Raw genomic sequence first — 12,025 nt, forward strand, 5'->3', positions numbered from 1 at the left:
GGCCCAAAAACTTTGTTTCCCACAGCTTGTAATTCTTTTCATCTCTGTCAAATCATAAACGGTTCCATCGGTTTCCACCTTCCCTCCTGGGCCTATAACCTGTTAGGGTTGCCATCATTAAGGGTTGAATAACCGGGCACCGATATCCTTGTTTCACGGAGGAATAACACACGCAGCCATCATCGGTGTTTACTTGAACCGGAAGTGATTCCCTTTATTGCGCACGCTCCAGTCATTTCATAATAAAGCATAGACTTCAGTATAAGGGCACATATTAACAGAAACCTAACACTGTTAATAATAACTTTTAAGTATGTGTATTTTCTTTTGCCTTTTGGAACTATGATCTTTTGTATTATTTTTGAGCGCAAAAACTAAAGTCACGACCAAGATGATTGAGCTATTGCGGCACCTCCCGGTCAGTAGGGGTCAGTGTGAGACCATGGCTGGCCCAAGGCACTGCTACTTTTTAGCGTGAGCTGAGCTGTTTCTCATAGCTGTGAGGAACTCAGCAGAGGCAAGCCACGTCTCCATGTCTCTCACTCTTGTCTCCTGTCTTTCAGGTTTGTCATGTCACGAAAACAGAGTGAATTTACAGCTGTGTGTTGGTTGAAAGTGAGAATTAACTTTGTTTTGTGTTTGTGTTGTGTTGATATGAGTTTGGTGCTCACCGAGTGTAGCCGGAATGGCCGAGTGACCTGGTGCACGTAGTTAGCGAACATGCTAGTTTAAGAAAGTTAGCTTGTTAGCTCGATATGAAAAGGCAGATTTTGTGTGTTTTTGTTCCTGTTGAATAAGTTCAGTATTTTTGCATTGTGTGTATAAAAGGTTTGAAGTGTACGCGTTTGGGCTGTTGTGTTGTCCTGGGGATACTGTGGTATCATTGAGCGTGCATTTATGATGCAAATATGTCACAATGACAGAGACAGTGATGAATGGTGTAAAGGGTTGAATTGTGTTTGTTTGTGTGTTCTGTGAACATGATAACATGTGTCTGAAGAGACAATTATTGTACAGTAGTGCAACTGCTCTAAAAACCAAAAAGGGACAGTACAAATTGTTAATAAAGAATAGCTGTTTATGGGTGCCACAGTCCGGTACCTGTAACAGTTACAACTGTGTTTTACTCTGAACGTAGGGGTTCCACTAACTGTGGTCAGAACAGACCACAGTTAGTGGTCTGTTCTGTCGGTGCTACACTTTTGTTACTCTGAACAGGATCATAGCAGTCAGTGCTACACGTGTGTTTTACTCTGAACAGAGGATAATTACAATAGGTGGTCAGTTAGCGGTCAGTGCTACACGTGTGTTTGACTCTGAATAGAGCATGGCTGTGGGTTGACTGATAAATCTAGCTGGCCTTGACATGAGCACACGCCCACCCCATAAATGCAGAACAACAGCAGAGAGAGTTGACCGATAAATGACCAATAGCTGACACTTGTTATCAATCATAAGCATTTATTGTCAAGATGGAAATGTATAATTTTGATACATCTTTTATGGGGTTTGTTCAGTGTCCACACATATGTTTGAAACCTCATTTATCCTATAATGAAGATACTGTATTTACCACAATGGAGGCATAGCATTACTCCATGCATCATAACCTAATTTTAATAGGTAAAATTATATACATATTTTGTACTGCTCATCTTAATCTGTAATTGCCCTCTTGTAATTTTTCTTGTCATCAAGAATGCAGGCTGTGCGGTTGAAATACAGAGATCATCAGGAGTACATCTGTTATGAGGCACAACTGAAAATTATCACAGACTTTGGCCACTGGGTCATATCCTCTGTCCTGTGTCTTCTCTTAGCCCCTAACGTAAATGCATTGTGTGACAGTAAGAATTATTTGAGCAAAACACAGTGTAATTAATAATAATTACTTGCTGTTCTATGTACTCATTGTCTGCTATGATGAAAGATGGTAACAGGGTTCAATGTTCAGGTAAACGTACTTTGTTATTTCATTGTTGTTTTCTGGTTTTTCTCTACATATAATATATAAAACTTCAACCAAATAATAAATATTATAAACTTGTGCAAACTTGTTTTGTTTACAGTTGCCAGGAAATTTGACCTTCCCAACCTTGGACTTAAAGGTTTATGATGAATCAAACACTGAAGTTGATGAGGAGAGGTGTTTTGGTTCTTTTAAAGAAACAAGACATCGGTGTCCTGGAAGTTTGTTTACCTCAAGGCCCAGATTCAGTGGTGAGTCACTTATTACTGGCTGTCCCAGCATGTTCTGAATATGTTGGTCAAACAGAATATATCACAATGTTGAGCCAACATCATGATGGCTGTCAGCCATCGTCGATTGATGATGGTATTGTCCACTAGCCCAACCTACTGCTTGTCATAAACAGAGTCCACATTAAAGTTTTGACTTAAATTGTGTCATAGTTGGTGTTAACCACAACTATTAGAGAAATGTCAACATGATTACTAGATTCGTGATGGAGCTTCTCTGAGCAGCTCCTTTGCAGCGTAATGGGGCAGTAGAGTTGGGCTGATGACACCATCATGTTGGAGCATAGTCCGGTAACAAAAATAGAGCTGCGGATACTCATCTAGCTCAAGTAAGCCCCACAGATTTCCCTGCACCCTTTCAGAAGAAGTTTAAACAAATGGCAAACTTGAAGATTGGTAAATAATGACAACTGAAAGAAAGTCGTGGTGTTTTATATAATATTTTATATTTTATTAATTCTATGACCATTCAGTTTTTATTGCCTCCCCCTTAGATGATGAAGGCTTTCTGAAGAACAAACCTGGAGGAGGGATCATGAATGGGTATGCTCTGCGGGCAAAAGTCTAGCAGTTAGCAGAAGGCGCATTATGGTCAAGATTGTGAATCACCTCTGTATCACTGAAGAAGGGTTGGGCTGAGGCCTACAGTGAACCAGGTGAAGTACAGTACTGGAAACATTTGAATAATACAATTTGTAAGGAATATAAGTGGAATGGGATTATGAGGACAATTGTCAGGCCTATTAGCCATCCCTGAAGTTTCCATGCATTTTTTCTTATATCATGGTGACAATGTGTCATAGTTGTTCTGAGGAGACAAATTCAGAGAATAGAAAGCTGGCTAACCACAGCGGCAGAGCCGTACATGGATGTGAAGCAGTTGAGAGAAGATAGAGATGAACCTTCGCCTATCGCCAAAAAGATGGTTCTGGACCCAGTGAAGTCCTCACAGAGAGAGAGTATTCGCAGCGTTTCAAAAGATTCTTGGACACTTGGGAATGGTATGTGAGTCGATGTCAGTTTGTTTTCTGTACTACAATAGTCTGGATATGGCTGTTATATCTCTGTCAAAGTTCCACCACATAACGCATTTTACTATTCTGTCTTGACTTATGCTATCCTGTGTACAATTGTTCAAGATTTCCAGTCTGATGCTACCTCAAAGTTACTGGAGGAGTATTTACTGTTTACAAGCAGAAAGTCCTTGAACAAGCCGTGGTCTCTTTGCAGACAGGCGAGCTTTAAGACCTGGTTCAAAATGCGAGATCCACATTGGAAATAGAAAATGAGTACGCTGCAATAAAATAATTATACTAATTACATATTTATATTTTTTATCCTTGTCCACCTTCTACCACCATCACCCCCATGACGCAAGAGACCAGGAAAACCCTCAGCCAGTCAAGCCTGTGACCATCTTGTGAAGTTCGTAGTAAAGTTTCAGTTCTCAGAGGAAATTACAGAAAAAATCTTTGTCTGCCAATTTGAACCCAGTTTCTCTCAAACTGTGTGAAATGTATCTTGTGCAATTCCATACTAAAACAGTTCTTGTGTTACAGACTGGGACCATCATCCAGGAGCATCTGGACAGCATCATGGAAAGCCTTCAGCCTATCTCTGCTTGCTGTAGGGGACCAAGAAGGTGTGATTCTGAAGCTCTTCATGTGATTGACAAACATCACTGACCTATGCAAGTAATCAGACTCTCTTGCCAGTTTAGATAAGCTTTCAGAGCCTCATTTTTGTCATCTGTACCTCCTTACAACCAGGTCTGGTAAATGCCTTTAACTTCTTCCAAACCACCATTTATGAAATCGATGTTGGTACCACTAAAGTGAATCCTAGGGTTTCAGAGTTGAGGGCTAGGATGCTGCGTGGACCATACAGAGGTGTTATGGTTTGTTGGCAAAAGCCCTCAGGCAAATGCCAATTCCCTGACAAAGCACTTGAAGTTGATCTAGGGACTTTGTTGAGAAAACACTGCATCTTAAATGTGGTCAGGCTGGTTGTTCACAAGTTTATGGCACTTTTTTCTGGGTTTTTAGAAAGCATCTCAATAAAGCACACAGACCTTGTTCTGATCCTGGTGGGCCCCATCTAAACCTGAAGCGTTAACGGTGTGTTGAAGTCTTGCCATCAACAAGTTCATACTTGGTTCTTATCAATAAGAGTCTTGTAGGCAGTTCTTAGCGGCAACAATAGCTGAACTTAAGTGGCGGTGTCAGTGAAACAACCATTAACTCTTTGATCATTTCCATGGAGAAGAGATTGTCGATGATATCCATAATTGACTAAAAGAATCTGTGAAAAAGTTGTCTGTCTTTACAGGAGCCTGTCAAAATGACATTGAGGATAAAAATTGATCAGTGTTTTGAAAATGGAAAAATCCCCTTTTGGTGAATTAAATTCTGAAAGTAAAGAAAGGCATTATTTTTTACAGAGAAGTGGGAAGGCTGGGCCAGAGGAAGTTGTTCTTGGTACAAGATTTTGATACTCTCGTGAAAATGGACTACTAGACATATGATCAGGTTGCGACATTGCTGATAAATTTGTTTACATTCCAATTTGAAAACATTGGTTTGTTGCAAACATCTAATATACAAGAAGATGATGCAGACTAATTCCAGTTCTAAAGAAAATCTTCTTTATGATGGAGATCTTTTAACACAAGTATGCATTACAAATTCAGCCTTTCTATGATGATTTCGAAACCTGCAAATCCTCTGGGATCAAAACAGGTAAAGGTATCTATTTACACCTTGCATAATTTTCTCAAAGTACAACTCAAGTTTACGTAATATTCATTTTGTCGCTTTTATTTCATGCCAAGACATCAAAACGTATGGCTTTTCAAAAATACTTGATCACTGGTACAGGATTATAAAAATACTGGAGAAACGGAGTGGTTCCCTTATATGATCAGCCAGTGTTTTGGAACTATAGTCCCAAGTAACAGAGGATACAACCTTGGTCTTCATTGTTTTTATTGGATTGTAGAATCATTCAGTGCCATGAATATTGTTGCCGCTTTGTCTCGCCGAAAAGAGGACTTTCAGATAATTTGTGAAAATTCACCAATCATAGTTATGTGAACTCAAGCACTACATGCAAAACACTGTGCAAAAATGAAACAAATCCTACTCTTCCATATGTGATGGGTGTTAAACGCTCTTGTCCAAATGATATGTCAAGGTATTCTTTTTAAAACGATTGCAGATCACCGCAGGTTATTCAAGCAGGCTTTTGTTTCCAAACGAAGCTGCTTCCAAAAGCATCATTTTATGGTGCATTAACCTACATCAGTCATTCCCAAAGTGTGGGCCGCGGCCCCCTGGTGGGCCGTGAAGCCACTGCAGGTGGGCCGTGAGAGGTCATCAGAAAATGCATGAATAAAAAAGTTTCAGATTTTTAAGTAAGCAATAAATTACCACAAAACATTTGTGGTTGATTAAAAAAATAATGAATCATCACAGTTAATGAAACAAAGCCATGAGAATTATTTTTTTTGTATTTTTTTTTAGGAGTAATTTTAATACAATTGGACACATGCACAATATTCTATATTGTGTGACGACCCCTTCCACCCTCGCCTGGACACTAGGTGTCCTGTTCTCTTCCCCTGAGTACTGTAGGTAGGTGACGTCGGTGAAGATCAGTGCACCACCTCGGCCAGGTGTGCTGGGCCTGTAAAAAAGCGCGCCACGCGTTCATCTCTGGGTCTTGCGCTCTTGGCGGAATAAGGATTGGATACCACGGCCTGACTGAAGCATCCTGTTCTGTTTTTGTTCGTGGACACACGTTGTGTTGTTGAGTATAATTGGGTGTTAGTAAAAACCTGAAACAACCAGTCCACTGCGTGTCATCTCTCCCCCTCTTGTCACAATCCTTGGGCGGGCTGTGACAAGCTAGGGGCTCGTCCGTTACGCCATTTACTCGCGTTTATGGGAATAGCTTGAAAGAGGCGAGTCGGCCGATTTTGTGAAAGACGGTAGTGTGTGAGGTGGCAGTGTGGCGTCACACACTGGTCAGCTGTGCGCCTCGTGTCTTTGTGAATGAGCGGGCGTAGTTTGGTTGTGTGGGGAGAATGTTCAGTAAGTGAACTGACTGTACTGAGTTGGCTTGTTTCTGTAAGTCTGTGTTACTGTGCTAGGTGTTTCCTGGTGGCGTTTAGCTCGAGTGAGCCTGTATGCGATTAAGTAAGTTGCACCACGTTCTGTCCCGGATTAGGCTGAAGGGGCGGACTCCCTTTGGGGTTCGGTAGTGTGGTGTGAAAGTGGTTACCTTCAGTTGTCTCGGGAGCCGATCCAAAGCTGCAGGTGGGTATGGTTGGTTGCTTCACCGGGTTTGCGGGATTCAGTGCAGTAAATACCCACCACAATAGCATCTGAAGACTAAGGGGAGCTTTAGTCAGTTTCTGGTTAGGCAGTCAGCGGGACAGCGCTGCGGTGGCGTGTTGCTGTGTACGGCTGTAGGAGTGTGACCGCCGGTGCAAAGAGTTAAATTGTTAATATTCAGTCATGGTTACCGTGGAGGAGTTTCTGAGTGCTCCGTCGGAGGAATTATTAGACAGCTGTTAAAGCGGGATCAATTAATTAAATAGCTGATCATTTCAAGATGGATGTGGGGATAACGTTTAAGGAGAATGTCAGGAGTATCCTCCGTGATAATCTGTTGGAAATGGGAGTCATTGACACTAAATTCCCGACTGCTGTTTTCTCCAGAGTCTGGTGCTACTGCTCAGTCTCTGTCTCCTGAAGAGGCTCGTTAACGTTTGAGGAACAGCGTAAAGCTGCTGTTACAGCGGGATATGTGACTCATGGAAGTAAACGAAATGGAGCTGGAGGTTCGCAGACTGAGTTTGTCTCCAGGTTGGGGCCAGGTCCCTGTTTCTCCCTCTTTGTGCCGTCCGCGCGCTTTTGATGTTAGTTGTCGTCTGTTCCTCAGTTTGGTGAGCCGGGATGTGAACCGTTCTTCTCTCTCTTTGAGCATTTGTCGCCGACAGTGAGACTGGACAGATTCGAGAAAGAACATTATTGTTGCAGTGCGTGTTGTCAGGTGGGCTCCCAGGTACTCGTGCCTAATTTGTGCTGATAGTAAGATCTATGAGATGGTTAAAGCTGCAGTGTTAAAAGCATACGAACTGGTGCCTGAAGCATATCGCCAGAGATTCAGATCATGGGAGGAAATCAGGTAAACAGACCCCACATGGGTTGCATGGGAACCTAAACACTCATTTCAATCGGTGGTGTAATTCTTTTCAAGTGGACAGTTATGGCGATTTGTGTAATTTAATCGTTCTGGAGCAATTTAAAAATACGGTGCCCTCTCAGATAGCTATGTAAATAGCGTAAAGTAAAAGTATGACGAGGCTGATGAGTAGTACTATTGCTTTGTGGCAGTACAGTGAGTACAGGGCTCCAGATGATACTGGCTCCCGAGGGACGGCGTAATTTCCGCACGGCGGAGTAGCGCTGGCAAGAGGCAAGCAACCCGCGTGCTTATAAACCAGAAGAGGTCCCGGCTCTCAGCTGCAGTTGGTCCAGAATAGGTGTGTAATTATTGTAAAGGGAAGAGGACATTGGAAAGCTTGAATGTCCCTATATTAAATCAGGGCTAAAGGTAGTTCTGGTCGCGGACATGTGGCCCGTTGCACTGGCGGCTCCGGTCAGAACACTAAGTCAAGGGGTGTTGCTCTCACTGTGCTATTCCTTCCTGTGTTGATGCTCCACGTGAACGGTGAAAGCGCCTTCAGGTGAGCATACCCAAATTAAATCTGATTATTCTGCTTTTTGTGTCTGATGGTCAGAAGTGTCGTTGATGGGCAGTAATGTAAAGGTGCCAGTGAAAATCCCCTGAGAGAGATACTGGAGCTTTTGATTCATATATTCTGAGCTCTGTGCTGCCGTTTTCTCAGCACACCTGACACTGGAGATTACATTCTGATGCAGGGAATGGGTTTGACTGTGTTGCCTGTTCCAGTGCTGGGTTAGCACTGGACTGTGGCACTGGTACAGAGGGGAAGTAGCCATCGGAGTGTGTTGTAATCAGCGTGGATATTATTCTGGGGAATGATCTGTGTGGTAGCCGTGTGTGGGCTAGCTGTCTGCATCTCCGGTGGTGACATCCTCTCCCTTCTGTCACTACAGAGTCGGATGAGAGTGCACAGTGTTTCCCGGATAACTGTTCCGGCCTGTGCAGTTACTAAACTGGAATTGCCATGAGAAAAGCCAAGAACCTGAAGTCGAGCAGAGCATGACAGAGGACTGGAACCTGCTCTGTGTCGTGCCTGATACTTTGTTATCAGTTTCTCACACACCGTACTGGCAAACAGGCAGCTTAAGCTGATCCTTCACTTGGTAAGGCTATTTGAGAAAAAGTGCTATCAGATGCTGATGTGAAGAGTGCTGCTATTGGTTATCTGTGTCAGGATCAGTTGTTGGTGAAATGGGTTCCTCATGGAGGCTTAGCTGTCGGTGTCCGGTTTTTCGGTTGTGGTTCCAGTCGAAGTTTTCGCGAAGAATTGCTGAGGACACTCACCTCGATCCAGTTGGGACACTTGGGTGTTCGTAAAAAACCTATGAATACATCCTCAGATATTTTTCTGGCCAGGCATGAAGAGGATGTATCCTAGCTATATATTAAAACTTGTCTCACCTGTCAAATGACATTAAGCAAACCAGACAATTAAGCCGGCTCCTCTCTTCCCCATTCCTGCCATTTCTCAGCCTTTTGAGCATTTAATAATAGGTGTGTTGGTCACTTACCACGCTCAAAGTGAGGAAGTAATTGCTTGCTGACAGTAATGTGTCCAGAGCCACGAGATATCCGGCATATCCGTTATGCTCCATTACTTATAAATCCGTAGTTAGGAAGCTTTAACACAGTTTATTTCTGTTTTTGGGATCCCACAAGGTGATCCAGAAGTGACCAGGGCACAAATTTTACATCCACTCTCTCTTTTCCCAGGTTTTGAAGCAGCTGGGTGTAAAACATATTCAGCATACCACGCTCAGAGTCAAGGGGTGTTGGAAAGGTTTCATCAAACACTCAAATCTCCTGTTGCGTAGCTGTGTGTAGAGTTAGTCAGGATTGGGAGGAAGGGTTTGCCCTGGTTGTTGGCTGCCAGAGGGAGATTGCTTCCAGGAAGTACAGAGTTTTTAGTCTAAGCGGCTTGTGTTTGGTCACGGTGCGGTGGACCTTTAACATTACTGCATGATGAAATTGTTTCAATCTGAACCACCCCTTAATCTGTGATTATGTGGTTTCGGCTTATCGTTGTATGTTGCTGGGGAGAAGGCGAGGGACAATTTAGCATCTGCTCAGAGAGGAAAATGAAAATATTTATGACCGTAAGGCCAAGACTCGCAACTTCAGTCCAGGTGACCAGGTTCTGGCTTTGTTGCCACTAGTGTGTTCACGTTTCAAGCCAAATTCACTGACCCTTTTACAGTTTTGCGCAAGTTGTCTGAGCAGAATTACCTGCCTGTCACACAAAGCAGTAGAAAGTCAACTCAGCTCTGCCATGTAAATCTCTTAAAGCCTTATTATACTGGTAATTCGCCATTTTGTGAGGAAGTGTGCATGACACACACTGTGAAACCTGTGCTAATGACAGACACTGTTGGTAGGCGGCTCACCTGCTGCTGAGATGTCTGTACAGGAGGAAGATGAGTGGTTCCACCCGATGAAGCCGCTGCGTGGTCGGTTAGAAGAAAAATTCAGAGTCACTACGTGATTTGGAGTTCAGTATTTGGCCATTTGTCCGGTGGAGCGGTCTGCTGGGTTGTCTGTTTTGCTCAACAGCTATATGTTTGTTTAATGATGTTTGCTTGTACACACTTGTTGGAGCAACATGACATTGATATGGTGATGCACAACCAGTCCCTTAGAGGTTTTACTGGGGATATCTCAGGAAAAACGCGTAAGGTAATGGAAAAGAAATAGAGTACATGCTAGACAATCGCATTGCTGAACCGTCCAGCTTCCAGCTAGGCGTCTCGTGCTTGCTTTAATGGATAAATCAGATAAAAGTCCTCGAGTTTCTGTTACTGACTACCGTAAAGTAAATGGTATAACAAAGAACTGATGCTTATCCACCTGCTGCGCGCTGGGAGGAACTGTGTAGATCAGGTTGGTTCAGCTAATTTTGTTAACACAGAATTTGATCTGCTCAGGGGATAATGTTGGCAATGCGCTGTCCCAGAGAGGAAGATCTCTGCTTTTTATTACCCATTTGGACTGTTTTTCCTATTCGTGATAAGAGTTTTGGATTGAGAATACCCGACAACTTTCCCAGCGCCTTATGAACGCATGGTAGTGTCTGGGCTGGAGAGGGGTGTGCCTGTGTATCTTGATGATGTGGTGATTTATATGAAGTGATACCTGGGGAAGATCATGTCTGCCGAATTAAAAGAGCTGTTGACGCTTAGCGTGGCCTTAACTAACTGTCAGCAGCAAGTGTGAGTTTGCCAGAGCCACTGTACCTATCTGGAGTAAGTGGTAGGGCAAGGAGCAAGTGCGGCCTATTCAGGCAAAAGAGTGTTTGCAATTAAAAACTATCCAGTGCCCGGCCACCAGAAGAGACTCTATGCGTTTTGGGCTGGTGGGATGCCAGTTTTGCAGAACTATAACTTCTGTTGTTGCTCGCACAACAGGTCTGTTGAGCTAGAGCCAAATATATATGGTCAGGTTTCCTGCCAGCAAGCCTTGATAGTGTCAGAACAGTTCTGTGCTCACCTGTTCTCCTTGGCACCCACTGCATGAACCCGTCCTTTTTGCCTTGCGGGTTGATGCGAGTAGCGTAGATCAGGTGCTGTGTTGTTTCAGGGGTGACAGTGATGGGGTTGGCGCCCTGTGAGTTTTTTTCTCCAGAAAGTTCAATTCATGCACCAACTCAATTATTCTGTTATTGAAAAGAAAGTCTTGCTCTGATCTGGGCGTTACAACACTTTGGAAGTTTATGTTGATTCTAGCGTTCCCATTTTGATATACATTGACCACAATCCCATTACTTTTCTTCATTCCGCTTGCCTTGCCCTAATCGCAGATTGATGCGTTAGTTCCTTTTCTGCAGTCCTACTGTTTGGATATTCGTCATCAAGGGCTCTGAGAACATTGTGGCGGATGCATTGTCTCGGCATGCTCTTGAGTATTTTACAGTTGTCTTCTCAGTCGCTATTTGTCTCCTCTGCCTGCAGCTTAAAAGTGCTTCTCAGACGTCGGGAGTTGCTACAGGTCATGAGAGAGGAGTAGAGTGAGTGGACTATAGAAATTGAGTATTGTAAACTACAAAATAGAGTCAAATTGTTAAGTAAATTAGTTTGTAATATTAATTTGGGCTATTTGGCTTGATATGCCTGATGGTATTGTTGGTACAATGGTTGGTATTACCGACATTGGTATGTTATGTGTATGTCTGTGGGATTACCAAAAAAAAACATTGGTATGTGTGTATGTATGTAGCGGTAGAACCTCTCTTACTTATGGGAAGTGTGGCGACCCCTTCACACCTCGCCTGGACACTAGGTGTCCCTGTTCTCTTTTCCCCTGAGCTGTGGAGGTGGAGGTGGCGTCAGTGGGAATCAGTGCACACCTCGGCCAGGTGTGCTGGGCCGCTAAAGCCTTGCCACGTTCATCTCTGGGTCTTGCGCTCTTTCAGCGGAGACGAGGTTGGATCTTCCTGACTGAAGCATCCTGTTCTGTTTTTGTTCGTGGACACACATTGTGTTGTTGAGAGTATAATTTAATTCGTTAATAAAAACCTGAA

This window comes from Hippoglossus stenolepis, chromosome 17 (genome assembly GCF_022539355.2).
Source record: "Hippoglossus stenolepis isolate QCI-W04-F060 chromosome 17, HSTE1.2, whole genome shotgun sequence".
Taxonomy (NCBI): Eukaryota; Metazoa; Chordata; class Actinopteri; order Pleuronectiformes; family Pleuronectidae; genus Hippoglossus; species Hippoglossus stenolepis.